Consider the following 17,925-nt stretch of genomic DNA (forward strand, 5'->3'; position numbering starts at 1 on the left):
ACAACTTTTAAGCTGAGCCCTGGGTGCATGACTTGTAGGCAGCTCAAGAGGCAGAATCTCCTCCTCAGCTGCTTTTATAACCTTAGGAAAGGGTCTTGTGAGTCTTCTAAGTCTCAAAAACTTCCTGAGCTTTGTAGTTTTGTTTACTTACTGAGTCTTAGGACCCTCCCTCCTCATTCAAGGACTGTTTCTATTTAGTGGATTAGCTGGCCTTAAACTCTTCCATACTCAGCTTCCCCAGTTCTGGGATCTCCGGCATGCACCCCCATGCATGACCCTAGACTCACAATCATGCTTAGCTGAATCTTTATCACTGATTAACTTGGTTTAAAGCCACATTTCTGCACGTAGGCTACGCTAGCATATATGTGCCCATAAAAGGCAAGTGATCCTCTTACTGAATTATTTGTATATTCAGTGGGGAGTTATGGGGAGTTATTGACCATCAATTTATATGAAGCTAAGTCACAATTATGAGTTAGCAGGGAGGGTTATGGCCCCTGACTGCCTAGAACTCATAGTCTGGTAGGAAAGTGCACACACACCCTGCTAAATAGAAATTACACACCCAAAAACATTGTCAGTGCTGAAGCACGTTCACACTGACAAAAACAGAGGTAAAGGTGGAAAGCACCATACATCAACTATGAGAACAAAGTATATTGAAAAGTATAAGAAAGCCTAGCATTTATTTGTGACTATATGATTGGGGGATCATAACATTAATCAGAGCTAGTGAAATATCACTGTATTGTGCGGAGAATCTACTTTGAGCACAGCCCTGAGTGAACCAGCAACTGGCACAACTGAAATGCACTTCAAGCAGGTTTGCAACAGATAGCATCATGTCACCTGTGTAAGGGTAAGCTTGCAGTTTAAGGAGACCCTGGGGCCTGGAGATGTAGCTCAGTTGGTAGAGTGCTTGTCTAGCATGTACAAAGCCCTGGGTTTGACACCCAGCAGTGTACACACTGAGTATGTAGGTGCACACCTAGAATATCAACACTGGGGAGGTGGAAGCAGTCAGCCCAGGAATACATATGTGAGAACCTGTCTCAAAAAAGGAGGAGAAGGAGGAAGAGGAGGAGGAAGAGGAGGGGGAGGGGAAGGGGAGGGGGAGGGAAGGGGAGGAGAGGAGAGGAGAGGCGAGGAGAGGAGGAGAAAAGAAAGAATTCCTTCTTAAAGCAAATCTTTGTACTCAGTCTTAGTATCTCAGAGCAGGTTCTCTACTGAAACAAAACACCCTTGAATTTTAGTCACTTAATACAAGAGTTATCTCTTATCTAATTGGAAGCAGCTTCTCACAAGTGATTTCAAGACCAGTTTCCTTTCAGGCTGAGGCTCTAACATCTCTTGGAACTTTAATCTTCTGTTTCCCACTTACAGGCAAGAGACAGTATAGAAGACCCAGTGGTGGTTTCTATGAACCGCTCTAGAAGGGGCATGTTTCATTGGCCAGAAGTAATTACAGACAGCTGAACCTCAAGGAAGGGTGGGACAGGTGGCCTAGCTACTTGCCAGAGGAAAGGGAGATGAGTCTGTGAAAAACTGACTCGTTTCCACCCAAAGTCCTGATGTTTCTTACATGGCTTTTACAGAGAAGAAAATATATTTACATATTATAACCATATCAGGGAAATTTGTTTACTAAATATGTGTCATTGGAAATTATCTGTAAGGGTGTCCATTGACTTAATCTTCAAACATTAAACTAACCAATAATGGATATGAGAGCATGACCCATATCCATTACCAAGTACTGCTCCTACTGAGCTCCAATGATAAAACCTAACCATCTTTAGAAAAGAATTTACTAATAACAAATATCTCCTCTAAGTATGGTTAAAGAAAGACTTAGCTGAACCATTTCCAAAACAGATTTTTAAATAGAGGGAAAAAAAGCCTTAAAAACAAATAGGAAGATGGGCGTGGTGGTACATGCCTTTAGTCCCAGCACTTGGGAGGCAGAGGCAGGGGGCCCTCTGAGTTCAAGGCCAGCCTGTTCTACATAGTGAGTTCTAGGCCAGTTGGGGCTACAGGGAGGCCCTGTCTCAAAAAGACCAAACAAACAAACAAACAAACAAAAAACCAAATAGCAAAATAACTACCTTCCTAATATAACAGCCCTACATTGCCCACTAATGGGAATACGTTCTGAAAAATGTATTATTAAGCAAGTTCATCAGTGCACAAATATCATAGGTTATATTTACACAAAATAAAAAGGCTATGATGTCACTAGGCTATAAAATCTTGGGACTACTGTCATACATGTGGGTCATCATTGATCAAATCATCATTATATGACATGACTGTACTTGAATTAGTTTTCTTTTGCTGTGCAAAATATTAACACAAATTTATCTTAAAACTACATAAACCTAGAATTTCAGAGTTTCCTCATGTAGAAGTCTTGGAATGGGTCAGCCTAGCATCTCACTAGATTGATAGCAAGGTGCTATGATATGAATATAAAATAGCTCCACAGGCTCATGTGTTAAAGCCTAGGACTCCACCCAATGGCATTTTTCTGAGAAGTTCTGGAAACCTGAGGATGTCAGGCCTCACTGGAGGAAGCAGTTCACTGTGGAGTACGTTTTTAGAGGTATCTTACCCCTGGCATCTTGTCCTCTTTCTCTACTTCCTGTCTGCCATCAGTCTCCTCCTCCACATACTTCCCACCAGTGTTCTGCCTCACCAAGGACCCAGAAGCAATGGAGCCAAAACTATGGAGCTAAAACCAATTCTCCCTCCTTTAGGTTGTTATAGTGACAGGAAAAGTGACCAACACACAAGGCTTCAACTAGAATTCAGCCTCATTTGAAGTTCAGAATCTTCTGAGCTCATTCAGTTCACTGGTAACATCTATTCCTTGCTGGCCATAGGCTTCAGTCATCATCAGCTACTATGGACCACCTTTAGGGCATTTGGGGCGTAAGCACTGGGTTCTCTCAGAACACAGCAACTTACATCTTTTTTTTAAAAATGTTTTATTTATTAGAGTATTGCCTTAGTGTATTGCCTACATGTACATGAGTGCATCGTGTTACATGATGCCACAGAGGTCAGAAAAGAGCATCAGATTCCCCCAAAACTGGAGTTAAGGACAGTTCATAGCCACCATATGGGTGCTGGGAATCGAACCCTGGTCTTCTGCGAAAGTAGTCAGTCCTCTTAACCGCTGAGCCATCTTCCCACCTTACAACTTACATCTTTAAATCCAGTAGCTATAGTGAAGTCTTTTATAGCCAAACCCAGTCATGAGAGTGACAGCTCTTCTGTTCCAACCCTACTCAAGGGATCAGGAACCTCAGCAGCCATCATAGAAGTTGGCCTACCAAGATAAGAACTAGAGTAATGGAATACATGTAATTAGAAAACAAATGGGACAAACTAGAGGAAGAAGGGGAAACAACTGGAACAGGGATAAAGGACAGAGATAGAGCTCAGAGGGGAGGACAAATGAGAACACAACACAATGACATACATGCATGAAGATGCCATGATGCAATCTAAACAAATTAATAGAAAAGGAATAATAAAAAGCACAATGTAAAAAACAAGTTGAGAAAAAGTCTTACCATACTACTGCTTTGTTTGCTTTTTCAAATATTTTATTTATTATTTTTTATTTTATGTGTATGAGTGTATTGCCTGCATATATGTAAGTGCACCTATGTCATGCAATGCCTGTGGAGAGCAGAAGAAGGCATCAGATCCCCTGGAACTGGAGTTATAGACATTTGTAACCTGCCATGTGAGTGCTGGGATTCAAGCCCAGGTCCTCTGTGAAAGCAGTCAGTGTTCCTAACTGCTGAGCCATCTCTCCAGCCCCAACTGTTCAGTTTTTTTTTTATAGGAACCTATGCTGTTTATGCACAAAATACAACTTCACATGTACAGGAAGAAATAAAACCAGCTCATCTCTGGAGAACAGAACTAGAGATAGGAAGAGAACATAGGAACACCTCTATCTTTGGTTTAATTATTCCTATTTGGATAATTTTAGCACATTAGTGTATTACCTATTCAAATGAAGTCATGAGAGGAATTTAGAATATCTGTTCCAGGCTGATATAGGGAAGGAGCCCACAAACACATCAGTCATGTAACTGCAGGATGGTGCACAGCCCTTCCCCATGAGTATTTGCTGAAACTGGCAAGCTTTAGCCTTGAACCAGCCAAGAGGATGTTTCACACTCTAGTTAACTAATCACATGTGTTTTTCATGCCTTGCAGTATGGCAGTCACTGAACTAATAAATTTTGTAAAAGAGAAGGTGTATTCACAAATCATCAATTATATGGAGTGGGAGATGGGCCTCAAATTTGCCTCTTTAGGGATGAGGTCTAAGGGTATTTATGGGTTAAAGAAGCATAAGGTATTTATGGGTAAAGAGGCATGGGGACAGGTGATTGGAAATAAGGAATAATGAAATAATCAGTGGTCTGCATATGCATGATCAAACCTCATGGCTCTTCATAGGACACATCTTCAGAAAATGGTGACATTGGCATTCTCTGGAGGGGAGATTTTGCCTTCAGAAATCAAAGATCACCTATTGAACTCTTGGATAGCTTCAAGCAAAGGGCTCTGTGGTGGTCTGAATGAAAATGTCCCCTTTATAGGCTCCAAGTATTTGGACATTTTTTCCCCAGTTGGTGGCGCTGTTTGGGGAGGCGTTAGGAGTTGTGGCCATGCTAGAAAAAGCACATCACTGGGGGTAGGCTTTGAGAGTTCTTAAGCCTTGCTAGATTTCCAGTCACTCTCTGCTTTCTGTGCCTGCTTGAAGATGTGAGTTTTTAGCTTTCTGCTCCTGCTCTGGCCACCTCACCATGTCTCCCCACTATGATAGACTCTAATCCCTCTGGAATCTGGAACTGTAAACTCAAATAAACTCTTCTTCCTGTAAATTCCCTTGGTCATAGTGCTTTATCACAGCAACAGAAAAGTAACACAGGCTCCAACTGATTTGACCTTAACAAGGCTGTTTCCAAATTATTTAAACATAACACCGTATGCCATTGTTACTACAGGGGCTATATATCAGAGGTGCCCTCTACAGCTAAACTTTAGTGTGTAGCTAACATGACTCCCCAGGTGAATGGCTAAAAGCTAGTAACTAGAAGCAAATGAAGCTGGCAGTTTCATTCAGATATTTCCCTGGGCTTCACAGTGAGCTGCTCCCTCTGGGAAAGTCCTTCCAACATTTTACTGCTGGAGCCTGAAAGACAAACAAAACCAATAAAATTTAGCAATAGTCTGTGTGCCTGTCTGTCTGTTCACTGATGCATATCGAAGAACAGTTCAACAAAAATATACCTGAAGTGGTCAAGGGCCTCGTCTAAAGATAAGGTCTTCCTTGTTACCTGGTCATTAGGTACAATATTTGACTAGAATATATTTTTCAAATTTTAAATCTTTCCTGGTAGTATCCCATTGAACAGGGCTGATGTTATAGAAGATGCATCCTGGGCATAGTTTGCTTATTTTATTTACCTTTCATCACCTGCCTACTAGTACTTGCCTAGTAGTAGATGACATTAAGAGTAGAGTCAGCTTTGCTCCCTGACAATGGTGTGGGTGGGAGACAGGTTTGGGTAATGTGATAGGTACTATTGCTGTCACCTTGACACACCTGGCTTGAGGTAACTTCAACCGAGGAATTGCTTCCATCAGATTGCCTGCAGGGATACCTGTGGGGCATGTTCTTGACTGTTAATTGATGTAGGAGGGCCAAGCCTTCTTGGGTGGCACCATCCCTAGGCAGGTGTGCCTGGGCTGTATAAGAAAAATAACTGAGAGGGCTAGAGAGATGGCTCAGTGGTTAACAGTGCCAACTGCTCTTGCAGAAGACCCAGGTTTGATTCCCAGCACTCACATGGCGGCTAACAACTATCCATAACTCCAATTCCAGGGGATCTCATGCCCTCTTCTGACCTATGCAGGCATTGCATGACATGGGTGAACTTACACATATGCAAGCAATATACACATATGCAGGCAATATATTCATACACAATAATGAAATTTGCAGGTAAATGGATGGCTCTAGAAACCGTTATACTAAGTGAAGTAACACAGACTCAGAAAAACAAACAATGTATGTTCTCCCTCATATGTGGCTCCTAGGACCAAATCCTTTTAAATTCCAGGTCCTTTTAATAAGAAGATGCTATACAGCAGTCCCTTCTGCACAAAATAACTACCATCATCATGACTTCAGTTGAGCCTGATTGCTAAACATAGTCACAATTGGGCTTATTGACAGTTATGCTCATTTATTAAAGGAATGCCAAGCAGGGTCTGGACCCTCGCCTGAGTATCCAGCCACTCTTACCAGCCAACTATTCCAGCCTTGGAAGACAAAAGAAAAATGAGGAAGAACCCAAGAGAGGGATGCTTTTAGAAGCCCTTGTCAAGAAACTCCAATGGACTTTCATATGAACATTTGAAAATTGCCCTGTTCTGACTTTTTTCTAGTTTCCTGTCTAGAACTTGTAATACTAATTACTCTTGCCTTTACTTCTCCTTCACTTCTCCCATTAATGATTCAAGGATTCTTCTTCCCTTGGAGACAAGAGTTATGCAATTTGGGAGTCTTTTAGATAGACCCACTGAAGGGGTGCTTCAATTGCCTTACCCTGTGTCCCTGTTCAGCATGGAAGAAGTCAGAGCTGTCTGTGTCCCTATTCCTTATTGGCAATTTGGGTAATCCCTTCAGAGGATGGTGTGATAAGAATAGAAGGTAGGAATTGGCTAGGTAAAAAGACCCCAAAGAAATGTAGCCACTTTCTTGGCTAAAAGTCAAAATGTCCTTGGGCCTGTTAGCAACATACTCTTTTCCAAAGGCCAAAAATGTCAAAAGTATTTGGGAGCTTATATCTAATCCTTAAAAGATTTTAGGGTTACCTCTTCGGGGGGGGGGAGTGTTGAAGGGGAGGGAGTGGGCATGGATTTGATCAAAACACCTTACATACATGTATGAAATTCTCAATAAAGTTTTTGTAAAAATTAAAATATATATTCATACACATAAAACAAAAAATAATAAATAAAATACTAAGGAAAGAAAGATAACTGAGCAAGCTAAAGGGAGCAAGCCGGTAAGAACACTCCTCCATGGCCTCTGCTTCAGTTCCCATCTCCAGTTCCTGCTTTGATTGCCTGCCCAGGCTTCCTTTGATGATGGACTGTAACCTGTAAACCAGATAGACCCTTTTCTTCCCAACTTGTTTTTGGTCAACAAAGTTTAATCGCAATAGGAAGCCAAACTAGAACAAAAACTGGTACCAGGAAAATGGGGTAGTGCTGTGACCTGACCATGTTGTTTGGGGGAAGATTGTGGAAGTGTTTGAAACTTAGGGCTGAAAGAGTCATTGGGTGCTCGGAGCTTAATGGGTTGTTGCTATGGGACCTTGTAAGACAAGAATGCTGAGAGAAATGTGGATGATAGAGCCTGGCTTGTGAAGTTTCAGAGGGAAGTCTGGGAGTCCCTCAAAGACTCGACTGGGGCCATTCATGTGATACATTTGAATTGAGAATCTGTGGATGTGAACCCTTCTGAACTTTACTGGGACAATGGATGCTGGTTATCTGGGAATAAAGAATTAGCTGTGATGAATAAGAGATCAGCTTTGTTGAGGCAAAATCTCCTGGGAAGTATGTTCTCAGGGTAAGCACACAGAAGCTACGGTTCAGTTGGGGGACACAGCTGCACATCAAACTGGCAGCCAAACTTGGCAAATAATGTGTAAGAGTCTCTACATTGTACTGGTTTTGAAGATATTAGTTTTCATGGACAGCACCTGAGGCTTGGCACTGTGAGAGGCCAGCAGTGGCTGTTAGTGAAAGTGCAGCCTCATCTGCAGTAGACTCCCCAGGGTATCAGAGATGCCAAGACCATAGGACATTCACCAAGAACATCCACAGGTGTGGGATAAAGGCAACCTGAGCCTATGAAACAAGTTGAGCCAGAGAAATGGGACTGCCCAAGCCCTTTGGAGCCCAGAAAATTATGAGTGGGTCCCAGAAGTCAGACACTGAGCTATTTACACTGTTGGAGTTTGGTTTTGCTTTGATTTGATTGTAATAATGTCCCAGTTATTTACTTTAAAAAAACATATTTGTTTTATTTTGTGTGTATTGGCTGCATGTACGTATGTGCATCCATGTCATGCAATGTGGTGGAGGTCAGAAAAGAGTGTTGGATTTCCCTGGAACTGGAGTTACAGATTTTAGCTTCCATGTGGGTACTGGGAATCAAACCCAGGTCCTCTGTGAGAGCAGCCAGTACTCTTAACCACAGAGCTGTCTCTCCAACCCCTAGCTATTTCCTTTTGAAATAAGAAAGTATATAACTTATTTTTATTTTACAGAGACCCACAGTTGAGAAACTTTGGATATTTATTTATTTTTACTTTTATGTGTATGAGTGTTTCACCTGCATCTAAGTGCACCTGTGCATCCAGGGCATGAGATTCTTTGGAACTGGAGTTATGGGTGGTTGTTAACAACCATGTGAGTGCTGAGAACTGAAAGCTGAGCCATCTTTCCAGCCCCAAGACTTGGGTCTTTTAAAGAGACACTGAGCTTTTATAGTATTGGAATTTTTAAAGACTTTAGGACTTTTAAAATTGTACTGTGTCTTACTTTGTGATATTACTATTAACATGAGACCTTGGAGACAAATAAGAAAGGAAAGATTATGGTAGTGATGTGCTTGTGTGTCTAGTTGACAAGGGGTAAGCTTGTGATAGCTAACCTTGGCTGTCAACTTGACATACCTCAGAAGAAGGAACTTTAATTGAGGAATTTCCTCCATCAGATTGGTCTGCAGGGATACTTGTGGGGAATTTTCTTCATTGCTAATTGATGTATGAGGACCCAGCCTTCTTGCATGGTACCATCCCTAGGCAGATGGGCCTGGGCTGTATAAGAAAGATAACTTAGCAAATCAGGGGAACAAGCCAGTAAGCAGCATTCCTCTATGGCCTCTGCTTCCTTTCCTACCCCCAGGTTTCTACCATGAGCATCTGCCCTGACTTCCCTTGAAGATAGACTGTAGCCTGTGAACCAAATAAACCTTTTTTTATCCCAATTTATATTTGGTCATTGTGTTTATCACAACAGGAAGTCAAACTAGAGCAAGTTTAAGGTGGAATCAGATAGCACTGGAAAAGTAAGGTGAGGCGAGAAAGCGTTGATGAAGGAGACATGGAAGCACAGTTCCCACAGTGCATTGATGATCATCTCTGTGGACACCAGGGACAGTAACAGTGCATGGATGCTGGAATTTTCCATTCACAATCTTCAGTCTGGCTCTGAAAGCTGCTCCCAAGGAAGGGGATGTCAGCTTCCTAGCACTTCTCCCTTGCCTAATTGTGGGCCAGAAAATGTCCCAGCAAAGAAAGCTAATGCTTATAGATAAGCCATGTGGTTGATGTGACTATTGGAGAACAGTGTGTGACTGTGTGCATACACTGCACTTCATATATACAGCCTGAAAAATGTTCTCCGCCTCTACTTGTATATACACTAACAGATTATTTTTTTAGGGAAGTTTTAGAACTGGGGAGATAGCTCAGTGGATAAAGTGCTTGTTGTTCAAGCCTGAAAACCTGACCTCAAATACCAGGAATCCTATAAAATGTTAAGCATGGAGGCACAGGCCTGTGATCTCAGAACTGGGAGGTAGATATGAGGATCCCAGGGGCTCACTAGCCTGCCAGTTTAGCCAATTGGTGAGCTCCAGGTTCATTGAGAGACTGTTTCAAAAACTAAGGTGGAGAACTATAGAGGAATATTTCTGACTTTGACCTCTGGCCTCAACATAAGCATACATGGGTACAAACGCACCCCCCCCCACACACACACAGCGTCAAGATTGGCTTTGGTTGTCAACTTGACACACCTAAGAAGAGGGAACCTGATTGGGGGAATTTACTCTATTGGACTGGCCTGTGGGCATATCTGTGAGGCATTTTATTGGTTGTTGAGTGATGTGGGATGGCCCATGCCCTTGTAGGTGGTGGCAACCCTGGGCAGGTGGGCCTGGGTTGTATAAGAAAGCAGGTTGAGCACAGGGCTGGAGGAGCAAGCCAGTAAGCAACATTCCTCTGTGGTCTCTGCTTCAGTTCCTACCTCCAGGTCCTGCCCTGAGCTCTTGCCCTGACTTCCCTTAAGGATGAACTATGATTGGGATGTGTAAGCCAGATAAACACTTTTATTTCTCAAGTTGATTTTGGTCAGAATGTTTTATCACAGCAACAGAAGCCAAACGAGAACACAGAGAGAGAGGTGGGACAGAGATCCATACATTTGTTTTGTTTTGCTTTGACTCAAACAGAATCTCAATAGTCCAGGTTGGCCTCAAACTCATGATCTTTCATTTTTAGCTCCCTGTGCTGGTATCACTAGTGTGCACAACCATATCTGGCCATTTGCAGAATCTTGTTAGAATCTTAGCATTATAGAAAAAATTATCAGAAAGTCCCAAAGACCCATTCCTTACCCCCCCCATTACTATAGTAATGGCACATTTGTTAAATAGATGACCTGCCACTGTTGCACTATTAGCTAAAGTCCACATCTACACTGGTACTCAGTGTTGTGTCATGCATTCTATGGGTTTTGATAAATGACATGTATCCACCATTACCATACCATAAAGAATCCCCAGTGACTTTTAAAACTACTTTTGGGTGGGGAGGCTTAGGGAGATATTTCAGTTGGCAAAGCATTTGCCATGCAAGCATGATGACATGAATTTAGATGCCCAGCACTGATGTAAAAAGCTGGGCATGGCAGCACATACCCCTGCACTGTTGGAGACAAGAGGATCCCTAGGGCTGGCTGGCCAGCTAGTCTAGTCAAATCGATAAGCTCCAGGTTCAGTGAGAGCCCCTGTCTCAAAAAATAAGATGGACAGCAACAGAGGAGGACATCTGACATCAACCTCAGGTCTCCACCTGCACACGTGCGCATACCTGCCCCCCCAAACACACACACACACACACACACACACACACACACACATGCATAAACACACACACGCATAAACACATGCACAAAATACCCTACTATTTTTGGCTGGGATTGCAGCTCAGTGGTAGAATGCTTGCCTGGCCTGCTTGAGGTCCTGGGCTCTATCCTCAGCACCACAACAAACAAAACAAAAACTCTGCTATTTTCAGCAATTTATGCTTTAAGACTCCCTTCAAGTTTGAAAGCCCAGGAATACAAAGCTGGTTCTGATTTTTCAAGGAAGAAAACAGTTTAACAATTCCAACACAAAGAAATGACAAATGTTTAAAGAGGTGGAAAACCTATAGGTTTGTACATGCATACATATATTAAATTATATCACATCACACACTCCACACGTGCTGAATTGTGAAACTGCACATACATATAAATATTTGTCAGTTAGAAAGAACAAATTATAAAAGACTTGTTTGTTTTGTGTGTGTGGGGGGGGTTGTTTTTAATGTTTTGAGGCAGAATGTTGCTATGCAGCACAGGCTGGCCTCAAACTGGCCATCTTCTTGCCCCAGCTTCCCTAGTGCTGTAATTAACAGTGTGTATCACCAGCTGGGCATGGTGGCGCATGCCTTTAGTCCCAGCACTTGGGAGGCAAAGCAGGTGGATCTCTGTGAGTTCAAGGGCAGTCTAGTCTACGTAGAGAGTTCTAGGCCAGCTAGGGCTACAGGAAGACCCTGTCTCAAAAAGATAAAAAAAAAAAAAAAAAGTGTGTTACCACCACGCTCAGCAGAAGAGATGTTTTAACAACAACAACAACCAATGAGTCAATTATTTTGATTGAAGAAACGATTTCTAGAATTGCCAGTAGGCCTGGCTCAGGCTTAGCAGAAAAGCATACTCTGGGGAGCACACTGCCACTGCAGTGGAGACAGCATGCTAAGCCCTCTGTTTTAAGAAACAAGTAAGAGGCCTGAGCAAAGTTTGTACTCAGTGGCTGTGAAGACCACCGGGCAATTCTGCAGGGAAGCAGCAGAGGGCACGGTGGCCTGCTCCCAAGCCCCTGAGCCTGGGACTCGTGGCAACTCAGCTCTAGGTTGCACAGGGTTGGGTGGGGAGGACCCCCAGGCTCCTGCTTTGCAGCCTGCCAGTCCAGGAAAGGCACATGTACATGCAGCTGTCAAGGCAAATCCTAGTTGCTAAGTCGGTCACAAAATAAGGTTGTCAGTCATCCTGCCTGGATGAGACATGGCTCCGAAAGCACCACGGGCACAAATGTCAAAGTGTCACTGCCCAGTAAAGTCCACTGTGCTCCCTTGCTTAGACCCTACCACCTCTTTTGACACCTCAGTCACTTGCACTGCTGTTGTCTTGGTGCCAGCTGCTCATTGCTATTCTTTTATCTATGTTTTTAATTGAATTTTTATATATTTCATATAGAACATCTCAAGCAATCTTAATCATCTATGTACCCCTTTCCCCACTGGCATCCTCCCATAGCTCCCCTACTAGAATTCATATACTCTGTCATTTATGTTAAGGCCTATTGTGTTAAGTTAGTGTCCCCAGATGTCCCTCAGTGCAAGTTCATCTACTAAGGTTTAGTCAGCCTATCTACAGTCCCTCACTTTAGGAAGATCAGCTCTTCCTCACCCAGAAGTAATCAGTTACCAATATTTCTCCAGTAAGATTGGGGTCTGCTGTCCATTTCCCCAGTTCTATGCTGAGATTTTGTCTGCTTGAATTTGCAAGAGTCTTGTGCATGCTGACACCATTGCTGTAGGTTCGAATGCGCGGGGTCCCAGGAGCTTGTAGGACTCTATTTCCATATGGTCATGCACCTCCTCCTTGGTTCTTACAATCTTTTTTCCCCCTCTTCTGGGTGGGTGAAGTTTAATATAGGAATCCTGCCCAAGGACCAGGACTCTGCAGACTCTTAATCTCTACACTTTGACCATTTGTGACCTTTTGTGTTCCTGTTGCATGAGGGATCATTGCTATTCTCTTAAAGACATATTCTCCTTCACTATAAGCCATACTTCAGGGTTACAAATATCCTTTCCTGTAGAACATCTTATTGCTAAATGTCTCATGGGGTTGAAGATCTGCTGACTTGAGCATGTCCCTTCTCACAGCAAAACCACATTTCATGGAGCCAAGGGCATGTTTTACAAACGACTATGATGAATTCCATAGGTAAGGCCTAGACACCAGCCGGTGTTCTGTCTTTAAATTAATAAAGCTGCTTGTCAGAGGAAACATAAAATGCTTTTTGGGTTGGAAGCAGCCTTTTTTCCCAGTCCAATGGTAACATTCATGCAACAGGGACATCCTAGGATAGGGACATCCAGGACATTTACTACAATGAAGACACAGGAGATAAGTCAGAGTCACCTAAGCAGAAGCCTGGACCATCCAGCAGATTCAAAAAACCAGAGCTTACAAGAAGCTAAAAATAAATCCCACCCAGACAATTCTTGGTTTATCTTGTCCTTTCCATGGGTCTTAGTAAGTCATTAAGTTTCCTCAGAGTCAAACAAGTCTCCTCATTATGATGGTCCCATAAAACCAACTTCCTGTTGCTCTGAGAATGGCGGATAATGGCCCCTGATATGTGGAAGTTTGAATGCGAACTGATAAAAATCAGATTTTCTGCATGCGATGGATATTAAAAATACCAAACTTTTATGATTTTTGAATGTTAAGCAGCGTTCCCAGGGCTGAGATGACCCTGAGGTGTGTGATACGGTGAGCAAAAGAAAGACAGGGCAAATACCCTTGCATCGCACATCTTTAATAATTTGCCTGTTCAGCCCACAACCAGTGTGGTCTGTTCACACACAGCCCACCCAGTCCCAGCTGTTTGCTTCACTAGCTCCTCAAGCAGCAGTTTTCCAAGGACTTTTTGTCACTCTGCAGTCAATCTGCCTTTGCTGAGCTTCACAAGGGAAGTGGCGTAGCCAACCGACTTCCATTTAGGAATCTCTCCGGACACAGTTAATCTAAACTCAAGAACAAAAGTATTCATATTTGTCCTTGTATGTCAAGGATTACCACCATTGAAATCTTTATTATCTGCTTGTCGCTTTCTTTGCTACTTAATCTCTTTCTCTTGTTCAATGGGCCCCTCTTATTTTCTTTCCTATAAGAAACAGGAGGGTTCTCCCTACCCTTCCTTTTAAAGAAATGCAGAGTTAAAAGCCCAGCTCAGCTTGACCACCTGGATGGATGGAGGCACTGTCCACCCAGCTCCCCACCAGCAGCCAGCTGTGACATTGTACCCCGCCAGCTTTGTAAAGGCCCTGCTTGCAGAATTGTCCTGACTGTTGACAACCACCTCCTACCCAGCCAGTGTCTTGCTCTGATTGTCCTCAACTTTCCTTGTTCAATGCTGCTTTGCACATTATTAAGCACTGGGAGTCTGTTAATCACAGTTCATGTCCTGTGTAAGGCCACACAGGGGAGGCAGAGATGGGTGGGGAGGCCCGCTGGCAGTGCTGAATGTCTTGGGGGAGCAGCCCATTCACACCCCTAACGAGATCATTACCACTAACTAAATACAAGCCTGGCCTCATGACCCTCTGGGGATGGGAAGGAGGAGTTTGTGAGACATCTATAGTGTCTCAAATTCCTGCTCCACTGCCTTCTAAGTACTGGAAACTAAATCTGAGGTCAAAAGATCTCTAGTCCTGTTCTGGACCTCCAACTCCCAAGCTTCAGGTACCTAAGCAGCACCCCTGGTGAGTGTTACCCTCTGTCCAAACCAGCTCTTCAGATAACTCTGCTGCTCGCCTTTCCATGACCACCCGGGAGCTGGCTTTGAAGTGACCCCAACCAGTATCTCATAGCTCTCAGCAGAGCCTGGAGGTAAGATGACGGGCCCCTCCTTGCAAGGCAAGTCCAGGCATTGCCCCAGATTGTTAAGGTGAGGAGGCGAGTGGGGATGAGGACTTTGAAGCTATTGCTCACGAACTGCAAGCCTCCTTTATCAGCAGTCACTAAGCCTGAAGCAGAGAGACCTGCAAAGACTTGGACCCACACTCATGAGAAAATGAAAGTGCCGTGCATGTGTAAATGTGTGACAGCATGTGAGTTGTCTGTGCAGGCAAGTAAGTGTTAGTGTGTATATGAGCCTGTGAATCTGTGTGTGAATGCATGTGAATATGAATATGCGAATGAGTGAGGGTATGTATATGAGCATGTGTGCATGAATTTGTGCATGTATGTGAGTGTATTTGTATGTATGTAAAAATGTGGATGAGTGAATGTGAGCGTGTGACTGTGTATGTGTTTGGGAATATGCATGTTTATGTACAATAATGTGTTATTATATAAGTGTGTGGATGTGAGTGTGTATGAGTGAGTGTGATATGAATGTGTGTAAGCATGTGGGGAAGCATCTGTATATATATGACTAGATGTGTGTATGTGTATTTAAGTGTGTGAGTGATCAATTGTAAGCATGCATGAGAGCATGTGGGTGAATATGCGCATGTTCTCTTCTATCAGTGTGCATGTGTGAAAATGAGTGTGCATGTGCCTTTGGGTATGTATGTAAGGCAGAGAGAGGTTACTGGGCTACAGGGTGTCTAGTGATAAAGGAGGCACCTTGCCATCATTCTGCTGACCTGGGTGAGGATGTGGCTCTTGCTGATGCAGCAGGAACTGACATCTTACAGAAGGAAAGAGCTATATACTTCTTTCTCTTCCTTCTCACATGATATGGTGAAAAATTATGACAGTCCAAGCAAAGAAACATTTTAAATTACAAAGAAATCCATTTATCCATTTGCACAATACTTAAAGCCATATATTCTGATAGGTGCCAAAACCAAATCCTAGTAGAATCACCAGATTCCACATCACAGTCCTATAAATGTAAGGTTTGCTATATTCTGTAGCAGATACCTGTTTTCCAGTCTTCAGGCGAAAACTAGATTCTGATTTAATGGAGCCTATCCTTTCTGGTGTGTTTTGGCGGTCTCTTTCTTTTGAAGCAAACACTTTCTTGGAAGGCATGCCAGTGGAGAGCACATGCCTATAGTGCTGAAGATTGGATTGCCCAAAGAAATCTCCATCATGAGATCCCCTGAACTTTAACTGTCACTATATCCTGTGGGACCTGGAAACATCCAATGACACGTTTAAAGCCTGTTGAACTTGAACGGTAGTAACCCAGGAAAACTGCACAATTAAAGAAGAAAAGGTGGATGTGGGATGGAGGAAGAGTGCCAGAGGCAGAGACAGATGTAAGCAGATCTGGTGGCCTCACTAGAAACGACCCAGCACAAATAGAATACTGGGAGCTCAACCAGTCACAGGATGCTGAGCTTCGGCTGTCTACAGCAAATTCTTGATAATACTCTACTTAAAAATTGAAGGAAACAGGCTTAGGCTTGAGCTTCTTGTTAAGGTTCAGATAGCCCTGCCCCCTCACCAACAGGATCCCAAGGACTTCTCATGCTCCTGAGAAAAGGGAACCTAACTGATAAGCACCTTGGTCTTTGAAGTCAAGAGAAGCAGACTTTTCTCCACTGTTTGGCCAACACAGCAGGCTTCCCCTTTGATCTCTAAAGAAGGCAGGTTTTAACATTCCTGTTCTCCCACTCCCTCCCCGCAACATTAAAAAAAAATACTTCTTCCCGCTTTCTGCAGGAAGCAGAAGCCTCCCTTTTTAAAAGACCCCAGCTCAAGACCCGGGCAGACATTTTCCCTGCCCAGGAGGGAATCTGCCCCATGTGTTCCTTTGCTAATAAACCCTATTTTGATGGAGTTTTAGCTGTGCCTCCGTGCCTCATCATCCATTCGCTCGTTCGCCAACTTTTTACCTATCACTTCTTTCTTTTCCTTCCCTGTTTGAAAGAGGTGCTTCACATTCACATCTTCCCACAGGTGTAGGTGAGTTAAGTGGGCACTTTCCCTGGGCTAAGCCACACAGTGTTTGGGGTCCTGCTTGCTGATTGCAAGGAGTAATGCCTACAGAAGGGCAGGAATGGGACTCAGTGGCTCACAGGAAGTGGCAGCACCCTCATGACTGTGGAACAAGGCATTTCAGGTTCCTCCATTTTCTTTTCATTCTGAGTATGCTGAAGTCACAAGGGCTTCAAATCCACCTAAAACCGACAGGTTCTTCTCTAATGCTGAGTGGGTTTGAGAACTGCAAACAGCAACAAACAGTGGTCCACAGCCAGGCCCCAGCCTGCACCCTGCTTTAGGAAGGAGATGTCAGAAGTGTTCATCCCAGAGCTAGCTTTTTGCAAGACAGTTCTGGGCACCCCAGACTGCTGGCTAAAGTGACACCTGTCTGAGCATCTCTGTGCAAAGGGAAGACGGTAGAGTGTTGGGTCTCCTGTCCTTGCCTCAGCTGCCCTGTAACTTCACAGCCATGCATATTGTTGGGAAAAAAAAAATGAAATACCTTGATGAATGCTGTAAGAACTCTGCATTTTGATAGAAAACTCTGTTTAAAATGTTGATTTAGATTTACTTGCTAAGCTTGCCTGTTCTGCCTGATTTGTATCTACCACACATGGATGATTAACCTAGTTGAAATGCTAAGAATTGAAGTGCTGTAAACCTCCTTCCTGGACCCTGGACCCCAGACTCAGTTGATTTACAATGTGTCCTGTAGGCCTGTTTGCACATACCAGATAACCGATAAGGAACAAAGAGAAGGAAGTTGCACCAGGCTTACACCAGATCTACCCTTCCTGGAAAAGATGTTTAACCAAAACTATAGCTTTTAGAAGATGTTTGAACAAAGTGTATGCTGAGGAATGCTTTTTGTGTAATGACTATGTGAGCCTATATAATCTGTACCTAAAACTGAATGGGGGTCGATCGTTCTGACCAGACTTGCATGTCTCAGGAAGCCGGTCGACCCCAGCTAGCTGGAAAGTAAAGACTCTGCTTGATTTTTACATCTCCAATCCCGTGTATTTGTTA

Source organism: Nannospalax galili, unplaced genomic scaffold (assembly GCF_000622305.1).
Source record: "Nannospalax galili isolate Female #2095 unplaced genomic scaffold, S.galili_v1.0 scaffold510, whole genome shotgun sequence".
Classification (NCBI taxonomy): Eukaryota; Metazoa; Chordata; class Mammalia; order Rodentia; family Spalacidae; genus Nannospalax; species Nannospalax galili.